This window comes from Pan paniscus, chromosome 2, assembly GCF_029289425.2.
Source record: "Pan paniscus chromosome 2, NHGRI_mPanPan1-v2.0_pri, whole genome shotgun sequence".
Classification (NCBI taxonomy): Eukaryota; Metazoa; Chordata; class Mammalia; order Primates; family Hominidae; genus Pan; species Pan paniscus.
This window is the reverse complement of record NC_085926.1, coordinates 63,718,000-63,740,034: the sequence shown is the minus strand read 5'-3', so window position 1 is coordinate 63,740,034 and position 22,035 is coordinate 63,718,000.

Below are 22,035 nucleotides of genomic sequence, written 5' to 3'. Positions count from 1 at the left end.
GGAACACTTCACAGATTCTTGAACAAGGCAAATACAGAAATGATGATCTGATTGCCTCAATGCTGGCATTTGGATAGAAAAAAAAATCAAACAACAACAACAACAAAAAACACCCACGCACTAATTGACCACCACATTCAGAAGTGCGTATTTGAACTCTGAAGTGGTAGGGACCTATAGGAATACCAACGATACGTTGATTAACACAAGTTGAGCTTCTGTTAGATCTCTCAGTTACAGCTGGTGAATGTTCTCTGTGTCCTGTGGGACACATATGACAAGGCCAGTTGTTGTTTGGACATCTCAAAATGTACCCCAAGGGTGGTTTTCATTACATCTTGGAATTTTGCAGTGGTCTCTCAAAGTACATTGCTAAATTGAGGACCTGATCCACCCCTCCCTTCCAACATTGCCCCATTTATTTCGTGGTGAAGAGCGAATTCTGCCTGTGATGGAACTTCTCACCACAAGGTGGCAGCAGACACTAGGATTTATTCCTGTTACCCTCTCGCGGTTTGAGTTGTTCAGTCAAATAACTAGATGCTTAACAAGAAAAACTCCTCTAGAAAGGTTCTGGGAGTTACAAGAATTACTCTGCTTTCTGTGTTTGCATTAATCAATAATCTGGAGCATACTTCTCAAGCTTTCAAGTGCACACAAACTTCCTGGAGGTCTTTTTAAGATGCAGATTTCGATACAGTACATCTGGGGTGGGATCCAAGAATTTGCACTCCTAACAAACCCGCAGGTGACGCTGATGATGCCAGACTGCACTTGGAGTAGTGAGGGTCTTGTATGTTTCAGTACTGGGGAAAAGAGCTTTAAAATGGTCTAGAATGAAGTGTATAATGTTAAGGGGCTAAGAGAGTGGGTTTGGGAATTATGCATGAGTTCTCATTTCTAGCTTAGCGATGTGACCTTGGCCAATTCATTTTAACCCACCCATGCTTGTTTTCTCATCCCTAAAGTGGGACAACTCATAGTGCCCAAGCCATAGTTTTATGGCAAAATTCAAGTGAAATAGAAATTCCGCTTCAGCAGGGAATGAGACCCAGGAATCCATATTTTAGGAGAGTGGGTGCAGATGTTCCTCTGTCCCTTATTTGAGAAACGCTGAAGTAGAGCATATCTAATATGCCTTGGCCAAATGGACATATGCTCCTCCCTGGTCTGTTTTTCCTCATCTGTTGGCATCCTCAGAGCACAATAAATAATAGGTGCTTGAATTAATGAATACATGAATATTTTCTTTAGCAACAGGGCAATATCTTTCATGCAATTATTGGCACTCCTGTCTTAATTCTGTTGTATTTCATCAATTATCTAGATGAATGAGATGAATTTTATGCTAGGAAAGAGAGCTGTTTTTTATTTGTGCATGGGTGTCTATGTACATGTCTCTGTGTGTGCATGTCTGCATGTATGTGTGTATGTAATAGGCTGAAACACTTGCTGCTGTGGCATCTGTGACAAAACTTGTAGGTTCCCAAAGGAGTCCTGAAGCAGATGACAGAACTAGAAGGAGTGGGATGGGGGGGGAAAGAGTTAGAGTATAGAGAGACATCAATTTTGAGCTGTGTCTGGATTTACATTCTAGATCTACCCCTTCCAAGCTTATGGGTCCTTGGGCGGGTAACGAAAACCTCTTTGGACCTTCATTTTCTCGTTCGTAAAGCAGGAGTAATAACTGCTACCTCCCAAGCTTCTTTGAGTCATTCAGTTATTTAACAAATATTTGAATGCCTAGTGGTTCCCAGGCACCACCCTAGACACCAGGGATACTGCAGTGAACAACATACACAAAATCTCTGAACTCATATAACTTAATATGCTGTGGGAGATGCAGGTAACAAGGAAATGAACAATTTAATTTCAGCTGGTAGTAAATGTTATGAAAAAAGTAAAAGAGGATGATGGGATAGAGTGACTGAGGATGAGGAGTGACTTTAGATGGAGCGTTAGGAAAGCCTGTCCAATGAGGTCATTGGTCCTGAATGCTGAACAGGGAAAAGAGCCAGTCGTGTGAAAATTTGTGTGACCCAGGCAGATGAAACAGCATGTGCCAAAGCCCGGAGGTGGAAGAAGCCCAATGTCTTTGAAAATGTGGAAGAAAGCGGTCAGGTGCGATGGCTCACGCCTGTAATCCCAGCACTTTGGGAGGCCGAGGAGGGCAGATCACGAGGTCAGGAGATTGAGAACATCCTGCCTAACGTGGTGAAACCCCCATCTCTACTAAAAATACAAAAAAAATAGCCGGGCGTGGTGACGGGTGCCTGTAGTCCCAGCTACTCAGGAGGTTGAGGCAGGAGAATGGCGTGAACACGGGAGGCAGAGCTTGCAGTGAGCCGAGATCGCGCCACTGCACTCCAGCCTGGGCGACAGAGCAAGATTCTGTCTCACAAAAAAAAGAAAAAAGAAAAAAAAGAAAAAAAGAAAAAAAAGGAAAGAAAAGAAAATGTGGAAGAAAGCTAGGGTGGCTGGAGCAAAGAGGTAGATGTGTGTGATAAGCTGGAGGGAGGACCAAATCTCTTGAGTCCTATAGATCAAATTAAAGATTTTGGTCTTGATCTACAGAGCAATGGGGAGTTGTTGAGGTTTTTTTGGTTTGTTTGTTGTTGTTGTTTTTTTTTAAACAGCATCTTACTCAGTCACCCAGGCTGGAGTGCAGTGGCACCACGCTCACTGCAACCTCTACTTTCTGGGTTCAAGCGATTCTTGTGCCTCCTGAGTAGCTGGGGTTACAGGCACGTGCCACCACACCCAGCTAATTTTTTGTATTTTTAGTAGAGACGAGGTTTCACCGTGTTGCTCAGGCTGGTCTGGAACTCCTGAGCTCAGGTGATCCACCTGCCTCAGCCTCCCAAAGTGCTGGGATTACAGGCTTACTGAGGGTTTTTAGGGAACTTGTTCATATATTTATTCAGGGAAATGGAATTCAGTTGTGAAGAAAATGACTAAAATCCTTGCCCAGGAATTACAATTCTAGTGGAGGACACAGACACCAATATGTTAACCAATAGAAAATTGTTTCAGGTACTGACAAAGTATGCTATGAGACAAATAGGAAAAAAAAAAAAATCAACAAAGAAAAAAGAATAAAAAATAAATAAATAAAAAGAAAAACAGGCCGGGCACGGTGGATCCTGCCTGTAATCCCGGCACTTTGAGAGGCCGAGGCAGGCAGATCACGAGGTCAAGAGATCGAGACCATCCTGGCCAACACGGTGAAACCCCGTCTCTACTAAAAATAGAAAAATTAGCTGGGCATGGTGGCGCACGCCTGTATCCCAGCTACTCAGGAGGACGAGGGAGGTTCACACCTCCTCGCTTGAACCCAGGAGGCAGAGGATGCAGTGAGCTGAGATCAGGCCACTGCACTCCAGCCTGGCGACAGAGCAAGACTCTGTCAAAAAAAAAAAAAAAAGAAAAGAAAAGAAAAAACAAACAAATAAAAAGTAGAAAAACGTGGTAGAAAGTGACTGGGAGTGGGCACTCCTCCAAAATCATCAAGAAGGATCTCTTAAGGAGGTGGTGTTTGAAGTGAGACATTTAATGTTGAAAAAGAGACAAACTATGCTGAGATCTGGGAGAGGTATTTCAAAGACAGAAAATGACATGAGCAAAGGTTCACATGCAGGTGCAAACCAGGCATGTCTGAGGGCAGGAAGAAGAGCAATGTGGTGGGAACATAGGTGACATGGGGAAGGCATAGTTATGCATACGTTTTTAAAATGTTGCTGTGTGCAGCTTGGAGAATACATTGGAGAGGAAAAAGTGAGTGTTGAAAAGTCATTAGGTAGGCACTTGGTCCAGGCCGGCAACAGATGGGGGTGAGGAGTACCAGAAGTGTGCAGATCCAGGCAATATTTAAGAAGTTAAATACTGAAATGAATTGGGATATGGGGGAGATACAGTTTGGATATGTGTCCCTGAAATGAACTGGGATATAGGGGATAATACAGTTTGGATATGTGTCCCTGCCCAAATCTCATATTGAAATGTAATTGCCAGTGTTGAAGGTGGGGCCTGGTGGGCAGTGATTGGATCATGGGGCAGTTTCTCACCCATGGTTTTGTGGCATCCCCTGTTACTGTCCTCATGATAGCAAGTGAGTTCTTGCAAGATCTGGTTGTTTAAAAGTGCGTGGCACTCCCTGCTCTCTCTCTTGCCCCTGCTTTCACGTAGTGATGTGCAAGCTCCCACTTCGCCTTCAGCCAGGATTGTGAGCTTCCAGAGGCCTCCCAAAAAACAGATGCTGGTGCCATGCTTCCTGTACAGCCTGCAGAACCATGGGTCAATTAAACCTTTTTTTTAGTAAATTACCCAGTCTTGGGTATTTCTTTATAGTAATGCAAGAACAGCCTACTATAGGGGGTGAGTAGAGAGGAGATACTCAGTTGGGGTGTTAAGTTGTTGCTGTAGTCCAAGGGTTTAACTAAAGGGGGAACAGTGGAACTAAGGAGAAGGGCACCCATTCAGGAGTCCCCCATCAGTCAACTCTCTTTATCAACCACCCTTCACAGGACATGGCTTGGAGCTATCCCTGTGTGATCATTCCCCGGACATTTGTAAATGTCCCTCTGAAAAGCCAAAAAGCCAGCTGTAGCAGGACAAAATCTGGTCAAAACACAATCTCCCTTGTTCTTAACAGTATTCTTCCTTTGAACATGTCTGAGATTGCATAATCCTATTCAGGTAACCATGACAACAGTTGACTCCTATTGAGATAGCAATTGATTGAAACCTCTAAGTCAGAGATTGCAAACATGAATAACCGCAGGAACCAAGCAGGGAAATGTGAGAAGCAGTGGGTGGGGTGTAAAAGGGAGGGGTGGGAATTGTGGTAAACTGTAGAGTACTGGACCAATCCAATTCTATTGAACTTCAAATCTTTAAGAAGACTCGCACATTTAAAAATGTGATCTGCAGGCCATATTTAGCCTGTGGGTCACCAATTTGCTGCCTCCAGAGATGCTTTCATGTTAACTCTCTGTTCAGCCAGGTATCTCCCATCAGTGCTCCTAAAGGTGATTTTCCCCTAAGCTTTAAGTTAAACATACTCACAAGCATTCAGTTGGCTCCTGGCCCGTTATTAGACTGTTTTTGCATCTTCTTGCTATCTGGTTGCATACTAACCTTGCCTAGCAACTTGTAAGCCCTCTGCAAACTTGGTAAGCTGAGATTCTAGATTTTTATTCTGAGTCTGGGTGAAGTAAATACATAGAGTAGAACAGGACAATGTCACTTTAGTGACCCGGAATCATTGTTAAGCAGAATCCTTTGATACATGAGTTTCCTGAAGAGTCCTCACTAATTCTGGCCACCCCAGTTTTACCAGGATTTGGGAGACCTTTGCATGTGGGGAAATAGCAACTGGGGGCTTTTCCACCTGGCTCAAGCAAATCCTCTTGCTGAAGCTTTTGCCCTTTTGAGAGAAGGAGGTATCACTTTACCGATCACTCAGCAAGAACTGTGTCTCGGGAAGTGTATAGAGGGTGCCTGGAGACACAGTGTTTCTCCTGGGAAGACTCCTTACCAAGGGGTGAACTCCCCAGAAGTCAGCAAAGGTGCAGCTGGAGTAAAGTGTCTTCGAAGAGCCAACAGGCTTCCAAGTTAAATCATGCCTTTTTTTCATTTGTTTTTTGTGTTGATTGCTGCCCCAGGTTAGTATTTCTAACTTAAGACTCACATAGCTTTGAAATAATTATTTGGTAGTCTATCAGTTGGCATTTACTCTCTAACTTCTCAGTGTTGGCCTTTAAAATTGTCCAGTGCTCTGGGCTGTACCCCACTGGAAAAACAACATATGAATCAAAATGTCCTCTCAGATGCTGTTGATATCAATGGGAGTAAGCTCTTTGGAGAGCAATTTGGAAATACCTGCCAGCATCTGAAATCTTCAGCCTCAGAGCCAGCATTCCACCTCTGGACAGCTATCCTACACAAGTACACAATGATATAAGGATATATGTAGTTGTATTTGTAATAACAAAAGCTAGAGGCAACCTATATGTCTACCAATGGAGGATTAAATGAATGGTGCTTCATGCATACTATGGGTATTGGAGCCATTAAAAGAAGAAGGTTGGTGTGGGAGTTCCGACGCGCAGGTAAGGAGGTAATCTGTGGTGTACTGTGGAGTTCTGTGGAGGCAGGATGTGCTAAAGCTATGAACACAAGAAGATCTTTTTAAAAACACCTATCTACATTCACATGCCAACAGGAATAGAAAATCCTGAAATAATGTATAACAAAGATTTAACTGATTGTTTCTGGAGATTACGAGTGAAAGTGGTAGAGCAGCAGAGGTGGGGAGAAATATGTAGGAGATTTAAAATTTTTTACTTTATAGACTTTACTGTTTGACTTAGGAAAAGACTATGAATTACATTTATGCTAAAAAATTAAACCCAAAAGTTTAGAAATGAATCACAAAAATTTTGAATGCATGATAACAACGGTTTAAATTTTTTTTCTCTCATTATGGCATGAATTGATTCATAAAATAACTCAATTGATGAATTCAACCATTTGCTTTAGAATCAACCACTTCTAGAATTGGAAAAGAGCCAAACTGTATTATTCACAACAACAAAAAAAATCAAGTAAAATAAGGATAAATGATAGGTATCTTAAGGACTGAAAGATCTAATGAAATGTAAGAAATATTTTATTTCAACTTAGTTTGTTATATTTTGACTTTTTTATGTGTTTGGGTAAAGATTTTTATCTTGAATCTGGAGACACACAGTGGAGATGCTCAGACATGTTTGGCCTATAGCAAGTTTGTCCAACGTGTGGCCGGTGGACCACAGGTGACCCAGGATGGCTTTGGATGTGGTCCAACACAAATTCATAAACTTTCTTAAAACATTATGAGATTTTTTTATGATTAAAAAAATGTTTTTAGCTCATCAGCCATCATTTTTTTTAGTGCATTTTATGTGTGGTCCAAGACAATTTTTCTTCTTCCATTGTGGCTCAGGGAAGCCAAAAGATTGGACAACCCTGGCCTACAGGATATTTTGAATACCAGAAGATTTCACATAAAAATTTCCATTTCAGGATCCTCATAAAAAAATAAGAGTCCCTGGCAACTCAGCCCACATTCCCAGATAGGCAGAGGAGTGGCACCCCAGTTGGGTGGGAACAAGTTCTCAGTTTACCGCAGTCGCTACTACTCCCAGTGCTCTACACCAGCTGTCAGGCATTATTTTACAATCTCCATGAACAGAGTTCAACTAGTTTTTTTCTTTTTAATTTTAAATTAATTTTATTTTTAATATATTTTTTCTATTGGTTCTGTCTTTCTGGAGATCAATTTTTTTTAATCTCCTCTTGTCCTTGAGTATGAAGAGGCAGCCTCTCAGTTTCCATCATTCTATGCCAGCATTTTCACATAGCATTCTCTATTTTTTCACAATTTGTCTTTGTAATACAGCTATGAGCCTATGATTATTTTTATTCTTTTTATTTTATTCTAGAGAAGGGGTCTTGCTATACCTCCCAAGTTGAACTGAGGCTCAGGTGATCTTCCCACCCCAGCCTCCCAAGTAGTCGGGACTACAGGTGTGAGCCAGTGTGCCTGGCTCTATTTTTTTTTGTTTTTTGTTTTTTGTTTTTTTTTTTTTTGAGACAGAGCCTTGCTCTGTCACCCAGGCTGGAGTGCAGTGATACGATCTTGGCTCACTGCAAGCTCCGCCTCCCGAGTTCACACCGTTCTCCTGCCTCAGCCTCCGGAGTAGCTGGGATTACAGGCCTCCGCCCCCATGATCGGCTAGTTTTTTGTATTTTTAGTATAGATGGGGTTTCACTGTGTTAGCCAGGATGGTCTTGATCTCCTGACCTCGTGATCCGCCCGCCTCGGCCTCCCAAAGTGCTGGGATTACAGGTGTGAGGCACCTCGCCTGGCCGTGCCTGGCTCTATTTTTATTATTTTTAGTTATTGACTTAATTTCAGAAAGTGAAGAGTTTTTTTATTTAACTATTTTAACAGGAAATGCATAATAAAATGCCAGCCCTGCTTACTTAAATAACAGTTTGGGCCGAATATGGTGTCTCACACCTGCAATCTCAGCACTTTGGGAGGCCAAGGCAGGCGGATCACTTGAGGTCAGAAGTTTGAGACCAGCCTGGGCAACATGGCAAAATCTCATCGCTACTGAAAATACAAAATTACTCAGGCGTGGTGGTGCGCACATTTGTAATTCCAGCTACTCGGAAGGCTGAGGCACAAGAATTTCTTGAACCCTGTAGGTGGAGGTTGCAGTGAGCTGAGATCGCACCACTGCACTCCAGCCTGGGTGAGAGAGTGAGACTCTGTCTCAAACAAAACAAAAGCAGTTTGGTGGATGGGTTGATATTCTCGGAAAATTATGATCCCCTTTTCTAGAGATTATCATATGTTAAGGGATTGAGATTGTTTTTCAGAATATACCTTTAGTGGAAAACCAAATTATTCCCAAGTTTCTCAGCTCATGCAAATATATTGAAGAAAAACCTAAAATCAATTCACTCTTTAATGCAATGGCAACAAGACACCATCGAATACAGATATAAGCCATCATTGACATGGCCCAACCTGTGGAATTGAATAGAGAATCCGAACCAACAAAATGACATGTAGTAGCAAGTTTTCAAGTGCATTCCATGTCAGGAAATAATAAGGTCTTGACCCATAGGTCAATAGGCTTGATATACTTCAGTTAGCAAAAAAGGATCATTTTATGTATTCATTTATTCACCTGATCATTCCACAAATATCTATTAAGTGCCTACTATGGACAGACACTGTTCTTAGTACTGAGCATACAGCGAGGAACAGATGAAAGTTCCCAATTTCATGACACTTGTATTTTAAGTGGGAGGGGGATAGGGAGGAGGCAAAAAAATGAACAAATAATATGTGAAATTTTAAGAGATAGGAAGTGTCTGCAGGGGTGGGAAATTTTTTTATTTGGCCTGAGAAGACCTCTCTGCTATAGTGACATTATATTAGGTTGGCACAAAGGTAATTGCGGTTTTTGCCATTACTTTTTTTTTTTTTGAGATGGTGTCTTGCTCTGTCGCCCAGGTTGGATTGCAGTGGTGTGATCTCGGCTCACTGCAACCTCCATATCCTGGCTTCAAATGATTCTCCTGCCTCAGCCTTCCCAGTAACTGGGATTACAGGCACCACCATGCCCGGCTAATTTTTTGTATTTTTAGTAGAGATGCAATTTCACTATGTTAGCCAGGCTCGTCTTGAACTACTGACCTCAAGTGGTCCACCTGACTCAGCCTCCGAAAGTGCTGCTATTACAGGCATGAGCCACTGCACCCGGCCTGCCATTACTTTTAATGGCAAAAACCGCAATTAGGTTTACTCCAACCTAATAGCAGAGACCTACAGGAAACGAGTAAATGAGTCATGGAGAGATCCAGGGAAGATGCACCTTGGACGAGGAGAATGATCAGAGCAAAGTCTCTGTGGCACAGACTGCTTGATGTGTGCAAAGAACAGAAAGGCCTGTGTGGCTGGAACAGAGGGAGGGAGAGCAAGAGTGGTAGAATATGAGGCCAGACAGATAACGAAGGGCCTAACATGTGGGATCTGGAGGCAGTTGTGGGAGTTTGGCCTTTTGCTCTGTGTGAGACGAGAAGCTCTTAGAGGACTTTGAGAAAAGGAGTGATGCTACCTGATTTCAGGTTTAGCACATTGGCCATTCACTATGGGCAGCTCACTCACGTAAGATGTGCTTACTGATATTTTCTTACATAATCAAAATAACCTCTGTATTAATTTTCTTTTCATGCTGCAACAGATTATCCCAAACTTGATGATGCCTTAAAACAGCATAAATTTATCCTACAGTTCTGTAGTTAAAAGTTCTGACATGGGTCTCACTGGGCAGAACTCAAAGTGTTGGCAAGGCTATGCTACCTTCTGGAGGCTGGAGGGGTGAATCTGTTTCCTTGCCTGTTTCAGGAAAGTCAATGAGCAAAAATAAAAAATATCTAGTTAACAAATTTTATGGTTCAGAAATTTTCAGACTATTGCTTAAACAGAAAGGTTTTATGTATCCTAAAGCCCACCTTTGGAAGTAGAAGATAATTTTTTGATTCAGGAAAGAGGATGGTGAAAATATACATGATTGGAGAGAGGCTTGCAGCCACCTTCATGAAATAGATTCATGAGGTTTTGGAGAGGAAAGTCTCCTTTGATGGAGACCAAAAGAAAAAAAAAAGCACATTAATTTTCCAGCACTTCGGTGCCAGAGGACACCACAGGTACCGATGGAATTGGGATTGTGTGCACTGAAATGGTAAGAGTGAAAGGGATGTGGGTGGGGCACTGACAGTGTCTGCTTCACTGCTGTTTCCTGGATACATTACATTTTCTCCTGGGCTGAGTGTACCTGGGCAGGGAGTGAAGGGGTAGGTATGAGGCCCTATTCATCCTTGTGAATTTCTTAAGTTATACCTAATACCTAGGGACCAACCTTACCATTCAATAAAAGCTTGACCAACTAAATTGGAAGAGAAGTTTTAATTTGGGAATGAAGAGGCAATAGGACCTGAATTCAGGGCACTTTAAAAAAATTATTTGCTTTTTCCAAAGATGTTCTGAGAGTCTAGCCTTAGTTACCTTTGCTAAAACCTTCACTGTAAAGAAAAAGCTCAGCTGAAATTAAGGGGAGCAGAGAACAAATAAAAGAGAGAGAAAGAAGAAAACAGAGAAAAATACAAAGTAAGCCAGCACAGTAGGACATATAATGACTTTTTGTTTCCAAATGCATTGTGACTTCGAGCATTGAGTAATTTCCTGACACCACAGGGTTAGACAGAAGTTGTATGAAATAACATCATTTAGGGAACTATTTTTACCCAGCTTTCATACATCCTGTCTAATAAAACATAATGAATTTATGTAAAAAGAAACTCTACATTTTCTATGAGAATGGATGACAAATCATAGTGGCCAATAATCTGTATCACTTATCTCTTAAATAACAACGAGGAGCTTCCTAACTAGTCCAGCCAGAGGCTTCTTACTGAGTGACAGTTGTCTTCTAGCCTCAGAGAAGATGAGTTGCTTGTCCAAGTGGTCATTTGTCCAGTGAGACTCAGAATTAGGATCTGAGCCAAAATCTGCTTGATCGGAAAGTTCATTCATTATGTCGTTCTCCTCCTTCCTCCCCAGAGCTATTGTTCAGTTGCGTGAGAACTTTCTCAAATTTTGACATTCTGAAAACTTTCACTTTTTCTTTTTTTCTTTTCTTTTCTTTCCATTTATTTATTTATTTCTCTTTCTTTCTTTCTTTTTTTTTTTTTTTTTTTTTGAGATGAAGTTTCACTCATGTTGCCCAGGCTGGAATGCAATGGGGCGAGCTGGGCTCACTGCAACCTCTGCCTCCCGGGTTCAAGTGATTCTCCTGTCTCAACCACTCGAATAGCTGGGATTATAGGCGCCCACCACCACGCCCGACTAATTTTTGTATTCTCAGTAGAGACAGGGTTTCACCACGCTGGCCAGGCTGTTCTCGAACTCCCAGACCTCAGGTGATCCACTGGTCTGGACCTTGCAAAGTGCTGGGATTACAGGTATGAGCCACTCGCCCAGCCAACTTTTGCTTTTTCTAATTTTTACCCAAGAGAAGTTCATTCTGAATCATGAAAGCATCTCAGTCATTTGAGATCATGAGATTTGGTTCCAGCAAGTCAAATTTTGGGTTCAAATCCCAACTCTTCCACTGATTAGCTGTATAACATAAAACCACTTGGTGTTTCTGTGTCTCAGCATTCTCATGTGGAAAATGGAAGAGAGAATAATCGTACCCCTCACCCCAGGGTTGTTGTGAGGATTAAATGAAAAAAATATGAGTGAAAGACTGTCCTACAAATGATCATTAATATTATTTATTATTCATTCAAAAAATATGTATGAGGGCCTGGGTGCAGTGGCTCACGCCTGTAATCCCAACACTTTGGGAGGCCGAGGCAGGTGGATCACGAGGTTAGGAGATTGAGACCATCCTGGCTAACACGGTGAAACCCCGTCTCTACTAAAAATACAAAAAATTAGCCGGGCGTGGTGGTGGGCGCCTGTAGTCCCAGCTACTCGGGAGGCTGAGGCAGGAGAATGACGTGAACCCAGGAGGTGGAGCTTGCAGTGAGCCAAGATCATGCCACTGTACTCCAACCTGGGCCACAGAGCGAGACTCCGTCTAAAAAAAAGAAAAAAGAAAGGAGGTATTCTTATTCAGTTATCAAATAAACACATTTTTTGCAGTTAGAGTTTATGGTTCCCCGAGGAGTCACCCAAACTAAAGGCAATTATAATACAATGTGTCAAATGTCATGATGGGGTAACATGCAAACACTGAGAAGGAATATTGAAGCAGAGTCAGGCAGGCCAGGAAAGACTTTCTGAAGAAAGTGATGTCTAAGGGCCAACTGAAGAATGGGTAGAATGTTAGGAAGTTAAAAATTCTGTAGAAAAAATATATATAATTGTTTAGAGGTGGACTAGAGAAGTGGAAAGAAGTTCGGGATAATTGAAACAGAGCATATGAAAAGGGACGTATGGAAAGATGAGGCCAGAGACACGAGCAGGGATCAGATATGGCAAGGCAGAAGACCTTTCTAAACTTCAGTATTTATCTGAATTAACTGATCATATCTGATTTCCTTAATACTGTTCTCTTACTGAAATGGCCAGTGCCATATTCTTTATGTTTTGTTGCACATTGCAAAACATTATTATATCACATTGCCTTAGTTCAGATTCTCTTGAAAGCCAACACTAAGGGAAGGGTTCCAGTGCAAGTACTGTAATTAACTTGAGAGCTGATCCCAGGAAACACCCAGAGTGGGGTAAGGAAGCCAGACAATGAATGGTAGGCGATGGATAAAGGGTGTGTTAACAAGCGTGTTAGCACCAGGGCAACCAGAGCTCGATTTCATTGGGGTACTCAGGAATCCAGTGTGGAAGCACACCTCAGTGTTACTTATCCACACTAAAGGTGAGGAAGCTGAGGTATTTGATCACCATATCCCTCTTGGCCATTGCTTGAGGACAGCTTCCAGGGGACTTCACTCTCTGGCACTCTGGCTTATCCTTTGTGCAGGAGAAGCTGCTCTCCAGGCAGAGTTGTAGAAGTAGTATTCCACTTGTAGAGGTGAGTATGGAGGAAATGGGGGCGGGGCACTGCGCAGCTGCTACACATATTTTTTAAAGTATAAAAAAACAAAACCAAAACAAATGAAAAAAGACCAGCCCTTGCTGGGAGACAGTTCTCCGTGGGTCTCTTGCACTTCTGTGCATCTTGTGAGCAGAGGCACTGGTTGCCTTTGTTCTGGACAATTTTTTTTAAGCATGTTTAAGTAGTAATAGAGATACTATTTCCCTCTGAAGCAGAGGATGATTTGTTTAGCATCCAGTGTAATAAAGGTATTTTCTCCCTCCAGGTCAAAGGTCAGGCAGGCTTACTGCTCGTTTTATAAGATGTGGGTTTGTAAGTTAAAGGTTTCTCAACTGTGATACAAATGCAGACCCAAAGCATGCAGAGCATCTATTTAGGGCATTTGTTTTTGCCCCCGTGGGGCCTGAGGAACAAAGAGAAAGGATGTGAACATGAAGCTTATGCTGGTTGCTGAGCTATGAGTAATAAAGTCCTTTGTCTCTGACCCAGAAGTCTTGTGTCTTCTGCCAGCCTCTGTGAAACTGCAGTATGGTAACTTGTAGGGTAAGTTCTGAAATCTTTCTCAGCTCCTGATGACACTACCAAGCCAACTCAACTGATCTTTAAGACATTTAATTTAAAAAATAACTTCTAATTAATAAAAAAAAGTAATAAAAAAAGAAAAAAAGAAGTATTTATTGCACTTTTCCTTTGTGGTTTTAAAATACAAAATAGGTTAGGAAGCCTTGTAGAAATCCTCATTAAAAAGCCAACTTTTGTGTTTCCTCTAAGATGTTCTAGCTTTTCCAAATTTTGTCGTTGAGAATGCCAGCCCTCTTCTGGAAAATGCCTCTGAACATACACAGATTGCCAAAGTCACTGTGTCTGTCTCACCTCATGCTTCTCTGGTTGGAGATCCTGTTATTATTAATGCAAATCCTGCAGTCCGTCCATTTGTGCTGTCTCATAGATCCATACATCTTTGGGAAGTAAGTATGTTGGCAAACAGTATTATCACTTGATACCACAAGGGCTTTAAAATGAAATATCATTCTGTTTCTTCTTACCTTCTACTGTATGTTATTAATTTGGTGACCACTCTTTGGAATCCTATTATATGTCAAACACTCTAAAAATCCTTAGGGACATCAAGATCCATTTATTTCACAAGTAATTATTGAGAATCTACTGAGACACAGGGAATTCCTTGCCCTCATGGAATTGACTTGTTCATAGGGAGACATACTGATCAAGTGAATATACCCAAAAGTATTAGGTTAGTGCAAATGTAATTGCAGTTTTTGCCATTACTTTCAATGGCAATTACATTTGCACCAATCTAACATAAAATTGTAAATGCAGTAACAGCCAAGAAAGGCAGACTCACAGGTCTGTGGGAGTCCCTAAAGGGGACATTTTAACTAGTCAGGCTTCCCTGAGGAAGAGCTACATGAAAAGCAATCTGCAGAATGCATAGGAATTGAATAGATAAAGAAGAGAAGAACATTCCAGGCAGAGGGAGCAGCATGTGCGAAGTCCCTGTAGCAAGAAGGAGCATGGTAAAAAGAGAGGACTGAAGGATCAATGTGACAGGAGCCAAAGAGAAAGCACGGTGGGAGATTATACTGCAAAGGAGATGGGGAAGGCAGAGCCTGCAGTGTCTGTGAGCCATGTTAGGAAGCTTTGTTTACCTAGATGGCTATATCATACCCAGCTAGATAAAATATACCTAATTTTTCCCTCTGGATCAAAGCTTAGGCAGGCTGATTGTTCATTATAAGAAAGGGGTCCCCAACCCCCAGGCCACAAACCAGTATCAGCCCATGGCCTGTTAGGAACTGGGCCACACAACAGAAGGTGGGTGGCAAGCAAGCAAGCGAAGCTTCATCTGTATTTACAGCTGTTCCCCATCACTCTCATTATCTCCTGAGCTCCACCTCCTGTCAGATCAGTGGCGGCATTAGATTCTCATAGGAGCGTGAACCCTATTGTGAACTGCTCATTCAAGGGATCTAGGTTGCGTTCTCCTTATGAGAACCTAATGCCTGATGATCTGTCACTGTCTCCCATCACCCCCAGATGGGGACATCTAGTTGCAGGAAAACAAGTTTAGGACTCCCGCTGATTCTACATTATGGTGAGTTGTATAATAATTGTATTATATATTACAATGTAATAATAATAGAAATAAAGTGCACAGTAAATGTAATGATCTTGAATTATCCCGAAACCATTCCCACTCAACCCTGGTCTGTGGAAATTGTCCTCCATGAAACCAGTCCCTGGTGCCAAAAAGGTTGGGGACTGCTGTTATAAGAGATCCAGATTCCCTAAGGTCGGAGTTTCTTAGACCTTGATACAAACCCACTGCATGCACAGCATTCAGCTGGGCTCCTCTACATGGTCCCCATGGCATGTGAGAGCAAGGGGACCAATGTGAACATGAAGCTTATGCTGCTTGCTGTGCCGGAGTAATAAAGTCCTTGAGAGCAGCATGTTGTTTAGCTGATCTAGCCTGGTTTGGCTCCAGTCTGCAGGTTGAGTTCAGGTCTGTCTCTTGTCCTTCCCATTCTCCTTGGGACACTGGCTAGCAGAGGGACATTCTTCTCTGGGCAAAAGGAGGAGAGCAAGAGGATTTCTCAACCCCACATGTACATTTCAAGACCCACATCTGCTCATATCATTGGCTAAAACAAGTGTCACATATCCAAGCCATGGGCTGAAGAAATATACTCTGTTTTTATTAGGAGGAATTGCCAAGGCACACGGCAAGAGACATGAATATAGAAAATATTAAGAATTGGGGATATTAAATCCACCTCCCACACTTAAGAAACCACTAAGGAGTTGTGCAGGAAAGAGACATGATTTGCTTACAGCTTAATTTGCTATTGTAAAGAGAACAGATTTAAAAGGGGCAGGAGAGGTCTGTTATGAGGCTTTTGAATATCCTTGCCAAACCTTGGTATTGTCAGACTTAAATTTGCTTCCAGCTTCAGTTTGGTGTAAAATGTTTTCTCCTGCTTGTTCTTAATTAGATTTTTGTTTTAAGTCTAAATAGCAGCAGAATGATGGCAAAGAGTGTTCAGTAGTTTTGCTTAGTGTGTGTGTGTATGTGTATGTGTTTCTGTGTGTGAAGGTAGTGAGCACAGCTGCTCTAAGCACTGATTTGGGGGTCTGATAAACCTAGTTTTCAACCACAGCTCCTTCAGTCAGTAGAAACATGACCTTGGGTAAATTATTGGACTTTCTGTGCTTTAATTATTATTTTCAGGGATTAGCAAGAAGATTCTAAAAGATAATGTATGGAAAGTGCTGTCTTACTGCTTTGTCCCTAGCAAGCAGTCAACACACAATAGCTGTTACTGTAATAAATATACTTATACTTCAATATTTAGCATTATTATAGCCAGATTACAGGTAATAAAAAAACTAAGAAAGATGTGGCCACATAATCATAACTGTATTAAAGACAAGCTTTAGAAGTAGTTCAATTATGCAGCAGTTTCATAATAAGCAAGTACACCTGCAGATAAAGGCTAAACGAAATGAGTTAATAACTGTTTCCACAACATTGCAGTACAAGGATGGAAATACTGTTCTATTTGGGGTTTGGCATATCCCAGCATATCATTATCCTTTTTTGAACTTCTTTCCTTGCAGCATATATGCTTGTTTGTTTTGCAAAAGACTGATTGAGCTTAGTTAGGAAGGGCGATTGGTCAGGCAGTCAAACAAAAACCAACAACCACCAAATGAACACCAAGCTAGTCTCTGCAGAAACAATAGCAAAGCTTGAAGTGAACTGATTATATAGATAAATCAACGGAAATGAGACAAGGTACACTCCAGTTATGTAATCTTCAAATTGCTACCTGTCATTGAGCAACATAAGTGGGGTTGCATAGGCAGGTTGGGAAAATGAACCCAAGTTACCCTTTCTGTGTTCACCCTGCCTATTCCCTGGATGGAAGTAATCTGCCAGATGGAGACTTAAACCATCTTCCTGTTTTCTCCCAGTGTAAAGAATAGGCATTTGCATTGATTCAATAAATATGTGTTGAAAACGAATGGGAAGCCTGATACCATGTAAGATGCTAGGGAGCAAAATGGACACACTTGCTGTCCCTGGGGGCTCCCAGGACCGAGGGAAACATACCTGAAGGGCCAGCTTGAGCCCAGGGTTGTATTTCTTGGTTAAGGGAGCTCCTTGAAGATAAGGCTGTGCTTAAGCAGAGCTGGAAGACCTTGTATATTTTAACACCAGGCTATGGTATTAAATTAACTTATCAGGAAGCACTGGGGTATGATGAAAAGAAAAAAATTTAGAGTCAGAAAGACTTAACTTTAAATCTCAGCTCTGTCACTCAATAGCTGTGTTACCTTGAGCAAAGTATTTAACTTCTGAGCCTCAATTTCCTCATCAGTAGCATTGGGATGATAATAACATTTATTCTATGGGATAATTGTGAAAATTGAAGAGATAAAATGTCCAGTCTACCATAAGTGCTCAGCAGAGTATAGCTATAAAATATCCATATATTACTGACTTTTCATGTAATTATGTGAAAAACAAGCAGGTGTTGCAGTCAGCTGATGCTGATAAGTGCAAGGGTTTTGGGGGCACATTGGCCCAGGTCAGGTCCAGGTCCTGCCTCTTCCTGCAGCATGACTTTTTAGGATATATTTTATAATCTAAGCTTCAATTTCTTCATCTGTGAAATGGGGATGGTAGTAAGACTACCTTTCTCACAGGTTGATTTTGATGATTAAGTGAGTTAAAGGGCTGAGAGCAATGCCTAGCACAAAGAAAGTGCTCAACAAATGTTAGCTTTTGTTAATATGATGTTGGTGGGGTGACATTATCCTCCTTTTTTCTGAGATTCAGTGATTCTATTACTGAGAAGGAGGCCACATTGGTAGTGTACTGCGTGGCTAAGAGCATGGATTTTGGTGGAAAGTCTGGATTCCTGTCCTGCCTCTCTGTTCCTTGTTAGGTGATCTTTTTAAGCCTCTGTTTCTTCATTTGTAAAATAGGCATAATAAAAGTATCAATCACAATGTTTTTATGAGGATTAAAGAATGTAATTAATATTAAACACTTAGAGTTGGTAAATAGTAAGTGTTCAATACATGTAAGCTATTAGTATTGCCTTAAAACCCATAATTTTAGACAAAGCGTTCATGGTTTGACATAGAATGCCCAAAGACAAGTGTCTAACCCCTTCCAGTGGCTTTTGCTATTCAATAAAATCTTTGCTTTCCGTTACTTTACTAATAAGAAAGCTTTAGAAACAAGCATTCCCTAACCTAGCCGCATCATGACAGACCTGGGAAGGACATTAGTAACAGAACTTACAAGGCTTTCATGTAAGGATGAAGACGTCTAATCTAGAGACATGAAAGACCATGGCCAAAGTCTTAGGGCCATTTCATTCTAGAGGTGAAACTGGAACCCAGTTCTCTTGATACTCAACCTCAAGAGGACCCTGAACAGAGCAGTTCGAAAACCAGGTGAAAACCACAAAGGACACAGGAAACAGGAGACGTGGGTGACTGAACAGGGGAGGGAAGAGAGGGGCTCTTATCTGGCCCTTTCATCCATTTTGAGTGCTAAGCAGCTTAGACTCATGATGAAGAGCACGAGCCTGAAGTCAGGTGGAAACCAGATTCGTTGTATTTCTATCCATGAAAACTTGGCCAAGCAGCTTAACTCTGCAAGTCTCAGCTTCTGCACCTATAAATTGCATCCACTTGCAATTTCAAGGATAGAATGAAATGTTTTTAAAATGCTCAGGATAATCCTTGATGAAGTGAGGAGGGGTTCAATAAATGGTTGACTTTGTTACTAGGAAGAATTGTGGAAAGATGGAAAAATGAAAGAGAAACCATTGGATACAACATAAGTGAATTCTCACCTCATGGAAGTTTTTAAAAAATCAGATCACTGTGTTTTTAAATACAAAATTTTTATGTCTTTAAAAAAGTGCTGACTGATATTGGGGATTATAGATCTAAAATATTCCATCTACATCCTTATGAAGCCAGTCATTCACTCCATTATTCTTCATTTTTAAAAAAACGTAGTTATTCACCACTGGAGTACCCAAGCTGGACTTTGAGATGGTGACACTCTATTCCCTGATAATCTATGCCAAAGACAACCAAGGGGCAACAGCATCACAGACAATTTTAATCCAGATTGCAGATGTGAATGAACTGCCCACCTTCGCTGGATCTCTTGCCCAGGGTGACCAAGGTACAGAGGATCTTCTCTTGGGGAAAGAGGGCTCTAGTGGATATGTCTACATAGATGCTCTTCCCTGTGCCCCTTGTACTCTCAAAACATCATGGCTATAATAGTGATAAAAATGACAGTAACAATAGAAATGATAAATGGCTGACACTGGGCACTAATTATGTACCAGGCACTGTCCTAACAGCTTTAACTGTACTACTTTATTTAATGCTCACAACACTAGAGGTAAGTTCTACTCTTATTTCTATTACATAGACAACAGAAAGGTGAAGTAACTTTCTCAGTGTTGAGAATTATTCATTTATTTGTATGATGATTGTGTACTAAAAATTATTATCTTATTTGTGTGATTATTTAATTAATGATGTGTCTATATCATTAAGCTAGAAGCTTCACCAAGGACAGGGACCATGCCTCTTTTGCTTCTTCTTGCTCTGTTTTTTTAATTTTTATTTATTTATTTTTTCACCGTGTATGTGTCTCTTTCACTTTCTCTCTTTCTCATCTCTGTCTCTTTCTATGTAGTCAAATATTTAATGCCTACATGTTCTCTACTATAAAAAAAATTTGAGGCTCAGATATTGGAGTGGCCACTAACTGGAGAGAATTACTTGTCCTGTCTAAGCCTCAGTTTCCCCATTGATTAAACTGAGATATTAATCCCATCTTGATGAGGCTCAGGGTTTTAAAGTGCCAGGTACACAGTAGGTGCTCAAAAAGTGTCTCCCTTTTTTCCCTTCCCCAGGGCAGACGGTAAACTCCTCCTGGGCAGATCCAAGGTGAAATTATGCTCTTCTGACTTCTAAAACTGTGAGCTTGGTGCCAGAGTGCTTGTGGACACTTGATGAGCATTTGCTCATCAGATGAGCAGGTCCTGGCTACCCTCTAAGCAGGCCCATTGACCCTTTGGCTATCCACAAATCCTGCCTTCTTGGCACAATTGTGCAGCAGTTTCCCCTGGGTGGTTCTTCCCCTCAGACACTCAAGGATCTCTTACTGCCTCAAGGTTCCTGTTCCTTGGAAAAGGGATTCCACTGGCAAATTTGCAAGTTTGTATTCCTCACTGTTTTAAAAACATATGGGAAGAGTGCAAAATTAAGGACAAGACAAATTTTAGTAAAATAATTAGGCAATATTAACGTATTAGCTATGTGACCTTGAGTCAGTTATTCAATCTTTCTAAACCTTAGTAAAATGGAAATGATGATAAAGTCACCAGTGATGTTAAGTGCTTAGTAATTAATAAGCACTCAAAACATGTTCAACCTTGTTCCTGTTTAAATGTATAAATCTCATTGGTCTATACTTGACACATAAGAGACACTTGACAAATGGTATATTATTATTATTATTATAGGTTTAATGGGAATACCCCTATAAAACATCTGTGCTGAGCAAGCGCAATTCCTTAAGTTTTATCTGAAATTCACGATTGGATGAGAGGTTTTAGGCTTATGGTGGTGATGCTCATTCAAGCACATCTGTTGTACATTTTCTGGCAGTTACTGAGATTTATATCCTGAAAGATATTGCCCCAGGCACAGTCATTTACCGAGCAGTGGCCAACGACCCAGAGGATACCGTTTTGGAGGTAATTTATGCTTTGGGACAGAGAATAACAGTGCCTAGTGGTTTTATGTGAGATTGAATTCAAATATAAAGCCATGGAGGCAATCAAATCATTTATACCCACAACTTAGGTTTCAAACATACCTTTGCCTCAATTATCAGGATACTTTAGGTGAAAATGATTAAGGTCTGGGTTGTCCGGGTAATTGCTTCCCTTCTAGTACATTCCATCCTGTGCAGGCCGACCCAACCTAATCCTTAAGTAACTTTAGCAAAAGATGTCAGGACATTTCATTTTGTTCTTAGGAATCTTGGCTATACACAGGTAGAGAAAGAATCCAGCTTTCTGGCAGAATTAATTTGTATTTCAAAACTCTAGGCCTCGTCCTCAGGTTTTATAATGCCCTAGATGGAGAGGAAACTATGGGCTTGGTACCAAGAGGCTTGGGTTTAAGTTCTTACTCTACTACTGCAAATCACTTAACATTTCTGCTTTGCTGTTTCAACTGTAAAATTGGGAAAATGATACCTGCTTTGTCTTGTCTCATATTGCTTTCTCTCATTATAATTAAACATAATATTTGATTATGTTTATATGAACATGAAAGTAGTTTTTAAACTGTAAAACATTTTGCAAACGATAGGCTTTATAATAATGTCTTAATTTTTTATGCCATATGGAATGGTTATGGCATTATTAAACTATAATATTTTAGCTAATGAATTGATAGAAAATAATATTGTGTCTTTCATTTTTAGTGTTTTATTGCCTTCCCAGACTGGCTAAAAATTACACAATTGAACATGTTGATGCTGTACACTCAATATTTACAACTTTTGGTAATGCTATTGGATACTTGCTCAAGGCAACTTGAATCATACAAAATTTTCTTTAAGCAGTAGATGTCCACTAATATTTGAGGTATTGTCCACATGGTTTTAAAAAGTATTGAGTACTCTTGAATAATTACACAAGCTTCCCCACACACATTTGTCTCCTCCTTCTCCCAATAGCACAATGCCACATCCAGGATGGGACTGGAA